The following is an 18071-nucleotide window of genomic DNA, read 5'->3' as shown; positions in this document are numbered from 1 at the left end:
TATGGCTGCTACTGGTCTTATTTTTCCTAAAGTGTGTGAAGTAATTTGAGGCTCCTCAATGCTCTTGTTTTCTGAGGGATTGCTATTCTATGCTATGAGAATTTCACTAATCTGATCATTTTGATGACAGAACCAAAAGATCAAGGTATTTGGAAATATCAAAGATCGAAGTATTTGAAAATATATAGATAGCTGCCTTGTTGTTAAAAGATTCGGAGTTTGGTAACTATAGCCTTTCCTAATTTACAGTTCTTATTACTTGCATTTAAAGTATTTAATTCACTGGGAAACTGGCTGGTTTACTTCTATATATAAAAGCAACAACAAACACAAAAAGGAATATAGCCTGATATATCCATATTTTGTCCTCCTTTACCCACCCATTCACCATACTAGGTGCACAGCTAACTGCAAATTCGTTCATTCAGCTACCCATTGGCCATCTTTGCACTCCCCTATTAAATAAAGACATTGAGTGCAAAGCACTGTGATATGCACAATAAGAGAAGTGTCCAGACAATGCCCTGACTCTTGAGGATTTTACAATGTAACTGGGGAAACAAATGGTATAAAATTGAAACCTAGAAACAAGACAAGTGTATAATAGATAGATTCGCAGTCATAATAAATTAATAAGAGTGATAAAGCATGTGATATTAATTGAGAAGAAGCAAATGTTATGGAATCCCTTTGTTAAGCAGTCCTTATGGAAAATGGACTTCAGTTGCACTGTGAAAGAAATAAAAGCACAATTGTTAGAGATGGAGAGCAAAATAATTTGAGAAAATAGAAAACAGCAACACTGCAGCCACAGTGCTTAGCCTTCACAGGTGATACCTGATGAGAACAATATTTGCACCTGCCCTGTAAGTCACCAGGGTATGAAGCCTTCCCAAAAAGTGAGAGTCTTTATATGTTGCCTCAAATTCACAACAATGGCACCTTGCTGGGCAGAAAATTAACGAGGGGATAGTTTATAGTTGATTTACTCTCTGAGGTGCTACCAGACTCATCTCTTCTAGTCACTGTTCATTATGTATTCATGAGCCAGGCTGGCTATCTTTCATTCTTTATTGTATTCAGGAAGGGGGAAAAAAAAAACACATAAAACCGTATTCCTGGCTGAATGAGTGAAATAATTTAAAAGCCAATATGTTAGCCTGGCAGTTTGTCTAACAACCCTGAGAATCTCTTCAGTGCAATAATTAAAGTAGCCCTTTATTATATAAATTATTCATTTAGTTTTTAACATCCAGGTGAATGTTTATGTTTATATGAAATGAGTCCTGAAGACAGTTTGGCCATTGGAAAAATCACCTCCCATTAGCTCGTCCCACTTCCATCATGAAATGAAGTTACAGCATGGCTGCTTTCCTGTGGAATGAATGTCTTTAACTTACATAAATATAAGGTCGTTCAAAAAGATGAATGCTATGTTTACACTAACTAACTGACATTATAAAGGCATGCATCTACTCAATGGGAACAACAGTATTCTCAAGGGCAAGGATGCATTTTGTGGAAATCGCCTTCTATACATCCTGAAAACACCGGATTTAATGTTTCTGTCTCCTTGAGGTGCAATTCCTGGAGACAAGATGAGGAGAAATGGAGAGTTCTTAATACTAAGTACAAGCAGTGAGTTAAAAACTTCAAAACTCCTTTAGGCACATGAGGTCCCTCACTGATCTCTTCACTGTCCACCGCCCTGCGTTCCTCTTGTACTCACTTCCCATTTCACTGGCTTAGATTCCATGCTACAGTCACTTCTTGGTCCACAGGTTCAATTCCCTTGCCTCTATTCCTTCGTAACACTAAACTGACTAAACTGCATCAGCTTAAGTCCAACTCTCCATCAACACTTGTTATTGTCAGTCTTTTAAATTTTAGCCATTATTATTTGAGTGTGGTGGTATTTCACTGTGAGTCTAATTTGCATTTCTCTGATGAATAATGATATTGGGCATTTTCCATATGTGTTTAACCATTTAGATCTCATTTTATGTCAAGTACCAGTCTGACTATTCTATCCATTTTCCATTGGGCCATTTGTCTTTTTCTTATTTACTTATAGTTCTTCATATATCCTGAATGTATATCCTTTGATTAGATAGATAGATAGATAGATAGATAGATAGATAGATAGAAAGAATTGTTTTCTTATTCTTATTGGTATTTTTTAATAAACAGACATTCTTAATTTTAATGATGTTCAAGGTATTATTTCTTCTTTTGTGGCTAGTGCTTTTTATGTACTGTTTAAGAAGCTTTGCCAATGAAGTTACACTTATTAATTCACTTAGAAAACAAAAGCAACCAAAACACAGCTTCTATACCCTAACAATAAATCTATCAACCTAACTTGTACTTCTGCTCATATACTCTGCCCTCTCTCCTACCACAATGGATAAATGTTCCCAGCTCCTTACTAAGACCAAACCTGCCACTGCTCCCATTCCCCTCTCATCCATTAAAGTCCTTCTCTCCTGCAAGTATCTTTATTTGCTTGTGCACCATCAAGTTTCCCCTCTCTACTACATCATTCCCATCAGCATACGAACATGCTGTGATAACACCCATAGTATCAGGGTACCAGCAGGAAATTGATGGTACCAAATTAGAGTAATTTGAGGACCACTCATTTTAAAAAAAAAAAGTTTGAAAGGCAAAATAAACATGTAGAGAAAACATGAAAGATATGGAGTAATGGAGTACCACAGAGTTTGTAAGAGTGGCATTATTACCAAGCCTACATTTCTATGAAAGATCACTAGCACTCAACAAGAGTCAGTCATGCAGAATGACTACTGAGAGAAGTAGTAAAAGGAACCAGCTAGCCAGAGGTTCCCTCCTCCAACGATAGGGCTAGGAGAATAAATATTATGAACTTGCTTTCTTCTCTTCTTCCAGTCTCTGACTGGGGTTCCCCATTGGCCAAATTCAATTGGAAGACAGAGGTTAAGATGGTTTGATAATAATCTATACAGGTCAGCTTCCTGTGGTGTAGACAAGGGTGAAGAAGGATAAAGATAGCTCTGAAATTGCAAATGGCAGATAGATAGCAGAGTCTATTCCTTTGCCCATCTTAGTCCACTCTTATTCTTCAAATGGGTGAAAAGTTTATGTCAGTAGAAGGTACACACATTTTCTGAAGCTCCCAAATTAGCACAATGGTATTAATTTGGTCATGCTTTCATCTGAAATCTCTTGGGTTCCAAACACAATCTTATTTGCTTTTATCCCAAACCAGAAACACAATTTCTTCTTCGAACTTGACTTGGATCCGTTACCCTAGCCCATACAGTGGCCTATTTATTTGTTGGTTCCTTAGCATGAAAACCCCAAAATGACTATGGTATAGTCTTATCTTTTAGTTCATCAGAACTATGATTATGTTTCCTTGTGGAATCATTCCCCCCTGGGGCACCAGTACCTCTAACTAACCATTCATGGAGAATGGAAGCAAAACAAAACAAAAAAAGTCAAGTAAGTGATTAGGAATAATAGTGAGAAGGGCTACTGCAACTTTGTCCTTTGCCTCAATGCATCTGACCAGGGAGGAGGCACCATATAGTAGCTCTTAGTTTAAGGCAAGAATCTCATCCTTTTGGACAGCTCCCCAGTCCTCCGGTATACTCTCTCCAGCTGGCACCATAACTGAGTCTTTACCAAGTGACCCACCACTCTGTTAAGCCAACTACTTCAGGGTGGAGGTAGGGTATGACCAGTGCCTTTTATGAGTATGAGACCATTGCTTCACTTCCATTGCCCTGAAATGTGTTCCCTGGTTGGAAGTGCTATTGCATGAGATAACTTGGCCATGGATAAAGTAAACATTCTGTTAGCCCAAAAATGGTAGTACTATCAGAAATCTTAGAGGCAGAGAAGGCAAATCCCCTGTGAAATGTGTCTTCCCTATAAGGGTAAAGTGATGTATTCTGCATGATGGGAGTGGTGAAATAGAAAGAATCTGCCACTAGGTAGCCAGCTTGACTCTGGGTAAATGGTACCACATGGGGCCTCAGCATGAGCCTCTGAGCATTCAGCACAGCAGTAGACAGGTCAACCCATGTAGAGAAAAGACTATGACAGCCTCCTGCCAGCTGCTCTTACCATGTTGTACATGGATCCATTAGGCAGGTTCCGGGTGGCTGGGAAAAGAGGCTGACATCTAAAGAATGAGTTACCTTGTCCACCTGATGACTGATTATCCTCCAAAGTGGTTGCCCTCTGGTACACATTTAACTGGGACACGAATATCTTCATATTCTATGCCACTCTGAGAGAAACATCACCATCTCTTTTCCCCAGAGCTCTTTCTCAATCATTTCCCAGTTTGTTCTAATCGCTGAATAGCAGGTCAAAGTGTAAGCTTCTGCCCATGAGTCAATGTAGATTTGCACCTTAGGCCATTTTTCCTTTAGTGCCAAGTGGAAAATAGATGCCTCCCCCCCCCCCACGTTCCGCCGACTGGAAGAACTTCCCTTCACTGCGGCTCACCTTTCCCCCGGCACACCTAAAGGAAGTGGAGTGTCGCAGCTGATTTCCCCCAGCATATGGGACAGAGGTCCCTATAGCCGGGCCCATGCTTTTCCCTCTTCCTTCACCTAGCCCGAGAGAAGCAGTCATCAAGGCATCAGTGTGGGGTGAAGCAGTGCGGCAGGCACTGTGGGAGCCTGAGCCACCTGGTCATGCCATTTACTGTGGCCTTTTGGACCCATCATACCTGGTCCTTACATTGAACTTGCATTTTATAAAAGAGTGTTTCTGTGCATGTCCAATTTTAAGGCTCAGTGGATTAGATAATGCTTGATCATGATTGGCGGTTGAGGTCACACTCTCATCTGGTGACTCATAGCCATTCATTCAATCTCTGCCAGGATCCAGGCACAAGCCAGAGCTGTTTTTAAGTAGATAATAGTTGCTGGCAAATGATGACAGGATCTTACTCTAAAATCTTCTGTCTTCTGACTGCAGTTTAGGCAGCATAAAATTATTTTTAGACTAATTTTATTTGTTTATACTTAAATATTTTAAAGTAAATTAATGACATCTGAATAATGTACTCCTAAATATCTTAGTATGTATTTTCCAAATTAAAAATATTTTTCTACTTAGCCAAAATAACATCACTGTACTTAAGGAAAATTAAAATGTCTTAATATTATTTAATACTCAGCCCATATTTAAATTTCTGTAACTATACTAGAAATGTCTCTTTCAATGACTTTAACTATACTTGCAACTTTTCTCTTGGCTTGACACTTTAAATAAAAATTCTGAGGGGAAAAAAGTGCAAAATCAGAAAAAATAAATTAGACCACCTAAAATTGCATATTTAAGTAGCATAGTGTCAAAAAAGCAGTAAATCTAGGATAGTGGTTAACCTGGGGAGAGGACTCTGAATGTGCTCAGGAGCAAACAGGGAGGCTGGGGATGCTGGCAGTATACTGTTCCTTACATGGAATTTCCTTTATGAACATTAATTAAACTACAATCATATGCTTATGCATCTGAAAATAAAGGTGTGGTATAACATCTGAATAATATATTAAAATACTTTTGGAAAGCAAACTGGTATACAGTTATTAGGCAGATATATATATTTGCTTAAAAAAGGGAAAAAAATAGTGTTTTCATGGGACTCTTTGATTTTCAGTCACCAAATCTAAATAAAGGTGGCTTTTGCAATGTGAATTATTTACAAGTTCAATTTATCGAAGGCCATTACTAAGGATCTAATTTTGAGGAAAGCATTGTAATAGTGACATTTTATTTTTACATAAGGCAGTTAGTTGGCTTATGTCATAACTATGACCTTCAATTTTAATTCTTGTTCTGTCTTTTATTCTAAATAATTCAATGCTTTACAATGTTATTTCTATAGTTTGTTTTGATAAATGTTTTAACAAATACTCTTTGAAAATCTTACAAGAGGACTCAAGAAGAAAGTTTTACAGGGATAAAATATTGTTTTTAAAATTTTTCTTTTCTTGTCAAACATTGATGCACATACAAAGCTCCAGGCTCTCCCAGGGAGTACAGAGAGTGGCTTGGCAGGTTGGAAATAATAGGTTGTTCAACATTCTCATTTCCCTAAGTCTTCAGACTCACACCCTTATGGTGTTCCAGAGAAATTTCAGTTTCCCAACATTTTAAAAATCTAGGCCATCACTGAGGTATGCTTAGATTTGCCAGTACTGCAGATGATAAACATCACTTCGAAGTGCTTGAACCAGCACGTCGAATCCCAGCTCCTTGGTAGTGCCTCCATAGTAAAGTATTTGGCTATTTGAGCCTTTTATCTCATCTCTCTTGTTCAAACACCCTATATTCAACTTAACACCCCTATGCTGCCCGGGCTGCTGTTAATACACATGCTGAGGGCGTACATGTTTCCGGTCCACAGGCTATCTCTGCTCTGAGCAGCCTTTCTAGGTAAGCCTCCTAACTATACTGGTTTCTAAATCTTGTAACTGTCCTGGAGGCAATAAGAGGTGGACAGGGATGGGTGCTGATGAGAACTGGCACCGGTTTGAGAGGCCGGTCCCTTAACTATAGTCATTGAAAGGCTTTCATAGAAGTCCTCAGTAGGCAAAGGGAATTTAGGAGAAGCTCAAGACTTTCTGGTCTTGCTCAAGTCAGGCCAAATGTCTCTATCCTATTTCCTGTGGCCCCATTTACTCCCAACCTGTGTCCTTACTAAGAGACTCCATGAGGTCTTCAACTCTATAGCCTGATTCTGCCCTGCGATTGGTTCATCGTCGTATCTATCCTGAAACTTAAGGAGACAAACATTTCTCCAAAGCGTTCATAGAGACCTTTGAGTTCCCATGTGTGTTCTTGATTAGATGCCCATGGCCTTTAATTTTCTCTATGTGTTCTCTCCAGGACCATTTTAAGAAGCCTGATGATTCTGCCATCTTATGGTTACTTTGTTGCTATAGTGACAAAATTTCACTTTCCTCTTAATTCTATCCTACCAGTGATAGCCAGAGTAAAATAATCTTTCTGCGTGTTATGGGGTACCCTGTTCCTCACTCCCTACCCCCACCCCAACAGGAGATTATGCCCTTGGACATATGAGAAACATTATCCAGGAAAACCACTTTGAGCACCTGTTCCTTGAAGCCACTTAATTTAAGCACTTTTTGAATCACTATAAAATTGTGTCGTTTTAAACAACTAAGTTTGTGTTAATTTGTTACAGCATCAGTAGAAAATTAGTACAGCAAACTATTGTTCTTGTGGGACAGCCACCTTCCTGCGTTTCACTGAATGGCTGGAGTATAGTTACCTAACAGGGCAGGTTAAGATTTTTATATTTTTGTTTTTATTTGGTGAGGATATGGCCCATGGAAAATTCTAAAGGGGAACTAAGGAGTATTTTTCATCATTCAGTTTTTTATAATTTTTATTGAGTGTTTATTAGGCACTCATCCCCCCTTCTCTCTCTTTCTCTCTCAAAAAGGAAAACACATGCATTTTAACTATAATACTGGAAATTGTTACACTGGAAAATTAGTGTTATTATTCTTCGGTTTAATGCTATACAAACTAAGTCTTATAGTGGTTAAGATAGTTGCTTAAGGTCAGAGAGTTAATATGTGCCGAAACCAGAAATTAAATTCTAGAGCTACAGGAATTAAAAGTCTACATTCATTCCATGACACAATGTGGCTTCCACAGAGCCAGCAACATTGTACCCTAAGCCTCTTAGTTAGAACATATTCATCCTTATTTTAATACAGCAACCCAAAAGATGTGTATGCAATATTAAAAATCAATGCCTATTGAGTAGTATTTGGTAGGAAAGGGTATCAGTGAGCACAGTTCCCCATTCTTACCCTAGCACTTAGTTTCAATTGACTCACCTCAGCTTGCTCCAATAAAGAAAATTTTTAGGGAACCAGAGAATTGCAGTAAGCACAGAGTCTATTCTCTTCATCGCAGCCCTGGCTCATATCAAATCAGGTTGAATCCAATACTGAGGCTTCCTGCCCTGCTTCATGAATTTTAGAAGATCAAAGGATAGATATAAGAAGTTGCAATGGGACTGATCTCTTGACAGGAGGCTCAAAGTATCATTTTCTGTCTATTGACCATTGAACTTGGAATGTATATTCTAAAAAAAAGTAATATACCTGTTTATCAAAAGCATATTTCTACCTGTGAACCCAGACGGACATCAAGCTGATATTGACATCAACTATGAAAACCTGTTTTACTAACATCCAGTTTGATTGACTCTTTCCCCATCTATAGCCTGAAACTTAAAAGAATGAATGAAAATGCCATACACTACAGGGTCTTGTCATTGGAATTCTGGGAGAGTGTGTTTCCTTATCACAAATACATTCATTCTCAATAGTGTGCTCTATATTTTGCTTCTGTACTACCCTTATATGGGTAGGAAAATGGAGTTCACAATCATTTTTTTACTCTTTTCAAATTATATGGTTCTGTTGCTATAAATAACCAGCATTACATTTCTATTAACAGGAATCTACAAGTGATTGACTCTGAATGGTCACCTGCATGGAGGATTGTCAGAATAATTTCCCCAAACTGAGAAATGAGCTGTGCAACCCAGCTGGCCCAGGCGAGCGGCACACAAAAGCCCACATCCATCATACCCATGCCCAGTTGCTATTTCCTCTTTATACCTTTAATTCAAACAGCGGGACCCAAACTATCAGCTCATAGTTGCTAAAGTGATGTTAAACAAGAAAGCTGGTTTCAACCACATGCAATTAGAATGAGAATCTATGAATCGGACTGGGATTAAGTGTTCTTTTGTCAGAAACATTTTTTTCAACAGCAAAAAGAGCAAGAGTGCCACTTGGTGGCCAGTATGAGGCATCACAGAGGACTGAGCCACAGAATATTTTCCTCACCAACTTTGCTCTGGGAGTTTTTAACACAGGGCAGAACTATGCTGTTTATAGCGAAACAAAACTCATATCTGCAAGAGTAGTATTACGCTTACTCTGATTAGTAGCTAAATATCAGAAGTGATACCACACTGTAGCTGTTTGGAATAAATAGAAGCTAATATGTACAAAGAAGGATATTTCAGGAAAAAAGAACTAGTCATTAGAGCACTAATTCTGGTAGCTTTTAAGAGTATGGGCAAAACCGCATGTGAATAAAGCAATTATCAGCTGTAACAGAACTGCACATCCTTGTGCCCTGAACTTACCCTTCTTCCAGGGCAAATACCTTGAACTCTTGTTCAAATTGCAACCCTTTTTATTAAGATTTCCTGAGCATAACCAAGTTAATTTCCAGTCACTTTTAACCACTTTATCTTTTTTTTTTTTTTTACTCTTTTTTTTTTTATCCTCATCCGAGGACATTTTTTCATTTTTTGTACAGACAGAGTGGGAGGGAGAGAGAAGAAGAGAGAGAGAGGGAAACATTGATGTGAAAGGGACACATCGAGTGGCTGCCACCCGTACGACCAACCAGGGCCGGGGACAAACTGCAACCGAGGTAGTGCCCTTAGCGGGAACCGAACCCGGGTCTCTCCGGACCGCAGGCGGACGCTCTAACCGCTGAGCCAAACCGGCCAGGGCCACTTTCTTATCTTTTATCAGTTAAATCCAGACCAAAGAAAGAGTCAACTTTAAAGAATTTATGAAATAAATACATGCATCAGTGAAAGGAAAAATTGCAAGCAAGTGGAAACCGAAATCGTTTATGAAAATAGCACCGCAAATAAAGGAAAACAGACATAAATAACTTAAAAACATAGCTTTTTATGGTTTACTAACTACCCAGATTTTTTCAATATTGACACTTTCATTAAACATTATACAAAAATACAACTTACATCACTTCTTATTTATTCAGAAAAGTCTTCAATAACTGGGTAGTTGTCAAATGCCCAGTGGCTTGCACTAGTTTTCCAAAATTTTAAACTTCACTTGGAATTTCCAGTTTCTTAATTGTCAGCAAGTGCTATCAGTTGTTTTTCTTAAGGTGACAAAACACATCAATCGTTTTTATGAAAATATTTGTCAAATATCCAAGTCAGAGGAACCACAATCAGTCTGCCAATGTTCTTTCAAGTACAAATGGTGTTCCCAGGGCTAAGTTCAGCTTCCAAAGCAAACAGCCACGTGCATGCTTTTCCTTGAGACAAACATCCTAGGTCCGCAGTGACCAGAGTGCTATAGGAGAACCTCCTATTTGTCACACAGAATGTTAAACTTGTTGAAATTTAATACAGTCATGAATCGACACTGCTTTATCAGAGACACTCTTTTAAAATATGTTTTGGTTGAATTTAGAGGGAAAGAGAAAGAGAAACACTAATCGGTTGCCTCCCATAGGCACCCAACTGGGGATCAAACCCATAACCCGAGCATGTGCCCTGGACAGCACCCAACCGCCAGAGCCACACTGGCCAGGGCTACCAGAGACGTTCACATACAAAGTTGGTGTGTCACTAACTGTGAGAGCCTGGCAGGGCGGGAAACCATGGCTGCTACTCATGTTCTCTGTGCCATAGGGCCAACGCAGCACACTGAAGGACAGCATATGGCATTGGGACAGGCGTCTTGACCTCAGAGGCAGCTCAGTAATATCTCCAAACGGGGTGAAGGAGGGGGCCAGGAGGGAGTTATTTTCCTGGGAATTTTAAAGTCCATGTAAAAAGTTTGTTGAAGTAATATTGGGGGAAATGGGGACAAATTTCTTTTTTTTTTTTATTTATTTATTTTTCAGATTTTTATTTATTTATTTGTTTTTTTATGAATTTATTTATTTTATTGTTACAGAAATTTTACCTTTTTACCCCATTGGCACCCCCCACCCCACCCCACCTCCACCCTGTCCCCGGCTTAGTTGTCCATGTCCATTGGTCATGCATTAAGTTCTGTGGTTTATCTCTTCCTACCCTCCTACCCCCCCATCCCCTCTTCTGAGGGATGTCAGTCTGTGCCCTACTTCCATGTGTCTGGGTCTACTGTATTCCTCAGACTGTTATGTTCATTATATTCCGTATATAAGTGAGCTCATGTGGTATTTGTCTTTTTCTGCTTGGCTTCTTTCACTTAGGATAATACTTTCCAGGTCCCTCCATGTCGTCTCAAAGGATAAGAGATCTTTCTTTCTTACCGCTGCATAGTACTCCATTGTGTATATGTACCACTGTTTTTTTATCCATTCGTCTACTGGTGGACACATGGGCTGTTTCCAGATCTTAGCTATTGTAAATAGTGCTGCTATGAACATGGGGGTACATATATTCTTCCTGATTGGTGTTTCAGGCTTCTTAGGGTATATTCCCAGCAGTGGGATCACTGGGTCAAATGGAAGTTCAATTTTTAATTTTTTGAAGTAGCACCATATTGTTTTCCATAGCGGCTGCACCAGTCTGCATTCCCACCAGCAGTGTACCAGAGTCCCCTTTTCTCCACACCCTCGCCAACACTTGTTGTTTGATGATTTGTTGATGGTGGCCATTCTGACAGGTGTGAGGTGATACCATATTGTTGTTTTAATTTGCATCTCTCTGATGATTAGTGATGTTGAGCATTTCTTCATATGTCTTTTGGCCATTTGTATGTCCTGTTTGGAGAGGTGTCTATTCAGCTCCTCTGCCCATTTTTTAATTGGGTTCTTTGTCTTCCTTTTGTGGAGTTGTATGAGCACTCTATATATATTGGAAATTAACCCCTTATCTGATACATCATTGGCAATGATGTTCTCCCATACAGTGGGTTGCCTTTCCATTTTGATGATTGTTTCTTTTGCTGTGCAGAAGCTTTTGAGTTTGATGTAGTCCCATGTGTTCATTTTTCTCCTTTATTTCTGTTGCCTTAGGTGATGTATCAGTGAAAATTCTGCTCCGTATGATGTCCGAAATTTTGTTGCCTACATTTTCTTCTAGAATTTTTATGGATTCACGGGTCACATTTAAGTCTTTTATCCATTTTGAGTTTATTTTTGTGTATGGTGTAAGTTGATGGTCTAGTTTAATTTTTTTGCATGTAGCTGTCCAATTTTCCCAACACCATTTATTAAAGAGGCTGTCTTTACTCCACTGTATGCTCTTGCCACCTTTGTCAAATATTAATTGAGCGTATTGCCTTGGGTCCATTTCTGGGTTTTCAGTTCTGTTCCACTGGTCTATATGCCTGTTCTTGTGCCAGTACCAAGCTGTTTTGGTTACAGTCGCTTTGTAGTATAACCTGATATCTGGTATTGTGATCCCACCTACTTTGTTCTTCTTTTTCAAGATTGCTGTGGCTATTCAGGGTCTTTTTTGGTTCCATATAAACTTTTGAAGTATTTGTTCTAGTTCTATGAAATATGTCGTTGGTATTTTGATGGGGATTGCATTGAATCTATAGATTGCTTTGGGTAGTATGGACATTTTAACGATGTTAATTCTTCCAATCCATGAACAGGGTATGTGCTTCCACTTTTTTATATCTTCTTCTATTTCTTTTTTAAATGACCTGTAGTTTTCTGCAAATAGGTCCTTTACTTCTTTGGTTAAGTTTATTCCTAGGTATCATAATTTTTTTGGCGCGATAGTAAATGGGATTGTTTTTTCAGTTTCTCTTTCTGTGAGTTCATCATTGGTGTACAAGATTGCCGTCGATTTCTTGGCGTTAATTTTGTATCCTGCTACTTTGCCAAATTCATTTATTAAGTCTAATAGGTTTTTGATGGAGTCTTTAGGGTTTTCTATGTACAATATCATGTCATCTGCAAATAATGACAGTTTCACTTCCTCCTTTCCAATTTGGATCCCTTTTATTTTTTCTTCATATCTGATTGCTGTGGCTAAGACTTCCAGTACAATGTTAAATAAGAGTGGCGAAAGTGGACATCCCTGTCTTGTTCCCTTTCTGAATGGAAATGTTTTTAATTTCTGTCCATTGAGTATGATGTTGGCTGTAGGTCTTTCATATATGGCCTTTATTATGTCGAGATATGATCCCTCTATTCCTACATTGCTGAGTGTTTTTATCAGAAATGGATGCTGGATTTTGTCGAATGCTTTTTCAGCATCTATTGATATGATCATGTGGTTTTTATTCTTCATTTTGTTTAGGTGGTGTATCATGTTTATTGATTTACGAATGTTGTACCAGCCTTGCATCCCTGGAATGAATCCCACTTGGTCATGGTGAATAATTTTTTTGATGTATTTCTGGATCCGATTTGCTAATATTTTGTTCAGGATTTTGGCGTCTATGTTCATCAGGGATATTGGCCTGTAGTTTTCTTTTTTCGTAGTGTCTTTTTCTGGTTTTGGAATTAGAATTATGCTGGCCTCATAGAACGTGTTTGGAAGTCTTCCTTCTTCTTGAATTTTTTGAAATAGTTTGAGGAGAATGGGTGTTAGTTCTTTTTTGAATGTTCGGTAAAACTCCCCGGTGAAGCCATCTGGGCCTGGGCTTTTGTTTGCTGGGAGAGTCTTGATTACCTCTTCAATTTCCTTAGTTGTTATTGGTCTGTTCAAGTTTTCTATCTCTTCTGGGAATAGTTTTGGGAGACTGTGTGTTTCTAGAAATTTGTCCATTTCGCTTAGATTGTTGAATTTGTTGCCATATAGTTGTTCGTAGTAGTTGTTAACGATCTTTTGTATTTCCGTGGTGTTGGTTGTTACTTCTCCTCTTTCATTTCTGATTTTGTGTATTTGGGTTGTCTCTCTTTGTTTCTTGGTGAGTCTAGCTAATGGTCCATCAATGTTGTTTATCTTTTCGAAAAACCAGCTCTTTGTTTCATTGATCCTTTGAATTGTTTTTTTGGTCTCTATGTCATTTATTTCTGCTCTGATCTTTACTATTTCCTTCCTTCTACTTGCTCTGGGGTTTTCTTTTTGTTTGCTTTCTAATTCTTTAAGTTGTGAGGTTAGACAATTAGAAATTTTTCTTGTTTTTTGAGGTAGGCCTGTAGTGCTATGAACTTCTCTCTCAGAACTGCTTTCGCTGCATCCCATAGATTTTGTGTTGTTGTGTGTTCATTTTCATTGGTTTCCAGGAAGTTTTTAATTTCTTCCTTGATCTCCTCGGTGACCCATTCATTGTTTAATAACATGCTATTTAGCCTCCATGTGTTGAGATGTCTTTGCATGTTCTTGTTGCAATTGATATCTAGTTTCATGCCATTGTGATCTGAGAAGATGCTTGATATGATTTCAATCTTCTTGAACTTGTAGAGATTTAGTTTGTGTCCTATCATGTGTTCTATATTTGAGAATGTCCCATGTGCGCTTGAGAAGAATATGTATTATGTAGTTTTGGGGTGTAATTCTCTGCAGATATCTATTAAATCCATTTGGTCTAGTGCTTCATTTAGAGACTCTGTTTCCTTGCTAATTTTTTGCCTAGAGGATCTATCCAGTGCTGTCAATGGGGTGTTGAAGTCCCCTGCTATGATTGTATTGCTGTCGATTTCGCCTTGGAAGTCCTCCAGAAGATTTTTAATATATTTTGGTGCTCCTATATTGGGTGCATATATGTTTATCAAGGTTATATCTTCCTGAGGGACAAATTTCTTCCGCCCAGAGTTACCATCTATTCGGAAATCCAGTCAGAAAAATGTCAGACTTGCTAAAGGAGAGAAGAACCCATATTCTACATTATTTTACAGGCATTAGGATTGTTTCTTAGACTTCTGATGTCTGTGTGCAGCTCAGCACACTGTCAGTGCAAATACAGATCACAAGTAGGCAATGCTTAAAACAAAACAGAAAATACACCAAAATGTTTAAATAAAAATAAAGAATAACATTTAACAATTAACTAGAGCAATAACAAAGTTTCAAATCATAAAGTATATATCACAGTGTACCAAAGACAATATCACATTCAACAGGAAAAATATAAATAAGGTCTTTTCTATTTTAATGATTGCTTTCAAATATAATCAACCATAAAATGGAAGATGATAGTGATCCAGATTGATAAAGGTTTATGTAAAGATCCAGGTGAGTATATCGATCACAAGTTTAATTTGTAATGTCTGCTATAAAAAAAAAATGCTGTTTTGGGTTGCATTGAAGGAAGTACACATATAGTATCTAGGTAAAGAGATGTGAATTTCACAATGAAGGATCTATTGGGCAGATCACAAGTAAGTTTCAGGCAAACCACAACCTGTTTGCCATTTTAGGGTTTGTATCTATAATAGTGGATACAACATAACAATTTGGAAGAGGGATAGATTGTCCAGGCCAGTTGACAATTCCATTTAATCTGTACTAGTATATTTGAGTCTTTTGGCATGAAATGCTCCTTCTTCTTAAAAAAAGAAAAAAAAAAAAAAGTAAACATAATAGGAAACACTAGCTCCTGTCGGTAAACCATTAGTTTCAGGATATTTGGTGATTAAAGGATAAGGGGTTTCAGACATAGAGATAAATTAATTCCATAATATGATGAATAGAACATCATATCAAGGTCCATGGAACTAGGGGATGCAGACTACTGGTTTCCAGGTCACACTGAATAGGTGATTTGTGAATGGTGGATGTGATTTGAGACTTGCAGGTGAGTTTATGTCACAAAGGACATAAGGAATATTGCACTGGCGGCGTGACAACGCTTCTCTCATGCATAGAATAAAGAGCACCAAAATACATGTCCAGCGGCTTTGACTCAAGTCCCAGACCTGCCACGCTTTTGCCACCTGAAACTAGAACAAATGATTTCATTTCTCTGAGGCTCAATTTCCTCATTTGTAAAATGAGCAGGTGTTTGCAAACTGGGTTATGATTCTTCAAACTGGCATATGAGTACCCCTCAGGGTTCTCAAAACCTTCCAATGGTGACTGGGCATGGAGCATTTTAGGAAAATAAATATATGAGAATCTTCAACTTTATATGTTTTCTTTCCTAAAACTCACCTGCTTGAAAAGTTACCTTCCTTCCTCCTCCCCACCACCTTTCACAACAGCTCTTTGTCTATCTGTAAGAAAAATGCTTATTCCCTCACTGGTCCAGAATCTCCTATAGTGCCTTCTCTGAGATACACATCCCCAGGGCACCAAACAAGAGAAAAATCAGTGACAGGATACTCCATTCATTATAATGAGATATATTTATAATAAAATATTACTTTTTGTGCTTAATAATGATATGTCTTATCAATATTCTTTTAATCAAGTGTGATTAAATAACTCATTCAAGAAAAAAGTAATAATTATAATAACTCATTCAAGATAAAAGTTTTAATTCTTGGAACTTTATGGTGATAAATGTTTTGAAAAATTAAAGCCACACACACCTCCTGTTTCAGAAATGTGTGAGAGGACTGCAGTATCGATGAAAGGCTTTCAAAAACAAAGTTCTACTAGTATATTAGGATAAAATTCTGTGTGGGACTTGAAATGGTAATGTAGTTTCAAGGAGAAAAGTGGATAATGCAAAATGTCCAGTTGTTAGTTTTTCATATATATTTTAAAGAATGTTGCTATCAAATGTCTGTTGTATTTCTATTCTATTGGATACATGAAAAGAATAATGTTTCATTGTTAAGTGTCAATATTTGCAAACAGAAATTTTACTCTTAGCATTTAGTTAAGCTTATGACATAAAAATTATGCCAATCTAAAAACATGTCAATGTATAGATTCAATACAATGCCCATCAAAATACAAATGACATATTTCATAGAACTAGAACAAATACTTCAAAAGTTCATATGGAACCAAAAGACCCCAAATAGCCACAGCAATCTTGAAAAAGGACAAAGTAGGTGGAAGCACAATACCAGATATCAGGTTATATTACAAAGTTACTGTAATCAAAACAGCCTGGTACTGGCACAAGAACAGTAATATAGATCAGTGGAACAGAACAGAGAACCTAGAAATAGAACCAAGACATTACGTTCAATTAATATTTCACAAAGGAGGCAAGAGCATACAGTGGAATAAAGACAGCCTCTTTAATAAATGGTGTTGGGAAAACTGGACAGCTACGTGTAAAAGAATGAAACTAGACCATAAACTCACACCATACACAAAAATAAGCTCAAAATGGATAAAAGACTTAAATGTGACCCATGAATTCATAAAAATACTAGAAGAAAATGTAAGCAACAAAATTTTGGACATCATACACAGCAGAATTTTCACTGATACATCATCTAAGGCAACAGAAACAAAAGATAAAATGAACACATGGGACTACATCAAACTAAAAAGCTTCTGCACAGCGAAAGAAACAACCATCAAAATGGAAAGGTAACCCACTGTATGGGAGAACATCATTGCCAATGATACATCAGATAAGGGGTTAATTTTCAAAATATATAGAGTATTCATACAACTCAACAAAAGGAACACAAAGAACCCAATTAAAAAATGGGCAGAGGAACTAAATAGACACCTCTCCAAACAGGACATGCAAATGGCCAAGAGACATATAAAGAAATGCTCATCATCACCAATCATCAGAGAGATGCAAATAAAAACAACAACGAGGTATCACCTCATGTCTGTCAGCATGGCCGCCATCAACAAATCATCAAAAAACAAGGGTGTGGAGAAAAGGGGACTCTAGTACATGGCTGGTGGGAATGCAGACTGGTGCAGCCACTATAAAAAACACTATGGTGTTACCTCAAAAAATTAAAAATTGAATTGCCATTTGACCCAGTGATCCTACTTCTAGGAATATACCCTAAGAAGCCTGAAACACCAATCAGGAAGAATATATGTACTCCCATGTTTGTAGCAGCACTATTTACAATAGCTAAGATCTGCAAACAGCCCAAGTGTCCATCAGTAGACAAATGGATTAAAAAGCTGTGGTACACATACACAATAGAGTACTATGCAGTTGTAAGAAAGAAAGATCTCTTATCCTTTGAGACGACATGGAGGGACCTAGAAAGTGTTATCCTAAGTGAAACAAGCTAAGCAAAGAGACAAATATCACATATTCTAACTTATTTGTGGAATACAATGAACATAGCAGTCTGAAGAATAGGGTAGACCCAGAGATGTGGAAGTAGGGTACAGACTGACAACCCCCAGAAGAGGGGGTTTGGGGGGAGGGAAGAGATAAACCACAGAATTTACATGCATGTATACATAACCG

The sequence above is a fragment of the Molossus molossus genome, unplaced genomic scaffold (genome assembly GCF_014108415.1).
Source record: "Molossus molossus isolate mMolMol1 unplaced genomic scaffold, mMolMol1.p scaffold_m16_p_3, whole genome shotgun sequence".
NCBI lineage: Eukaryota > Metazoa > Chordata > Mammalia > Chiroptera > Molossidae > Molossus > Molossus molossus.
The sequence above is the reverse complement of the archived record's forward strand: the minus strand, read 5'-3'. Positions refer to the sequence as shown.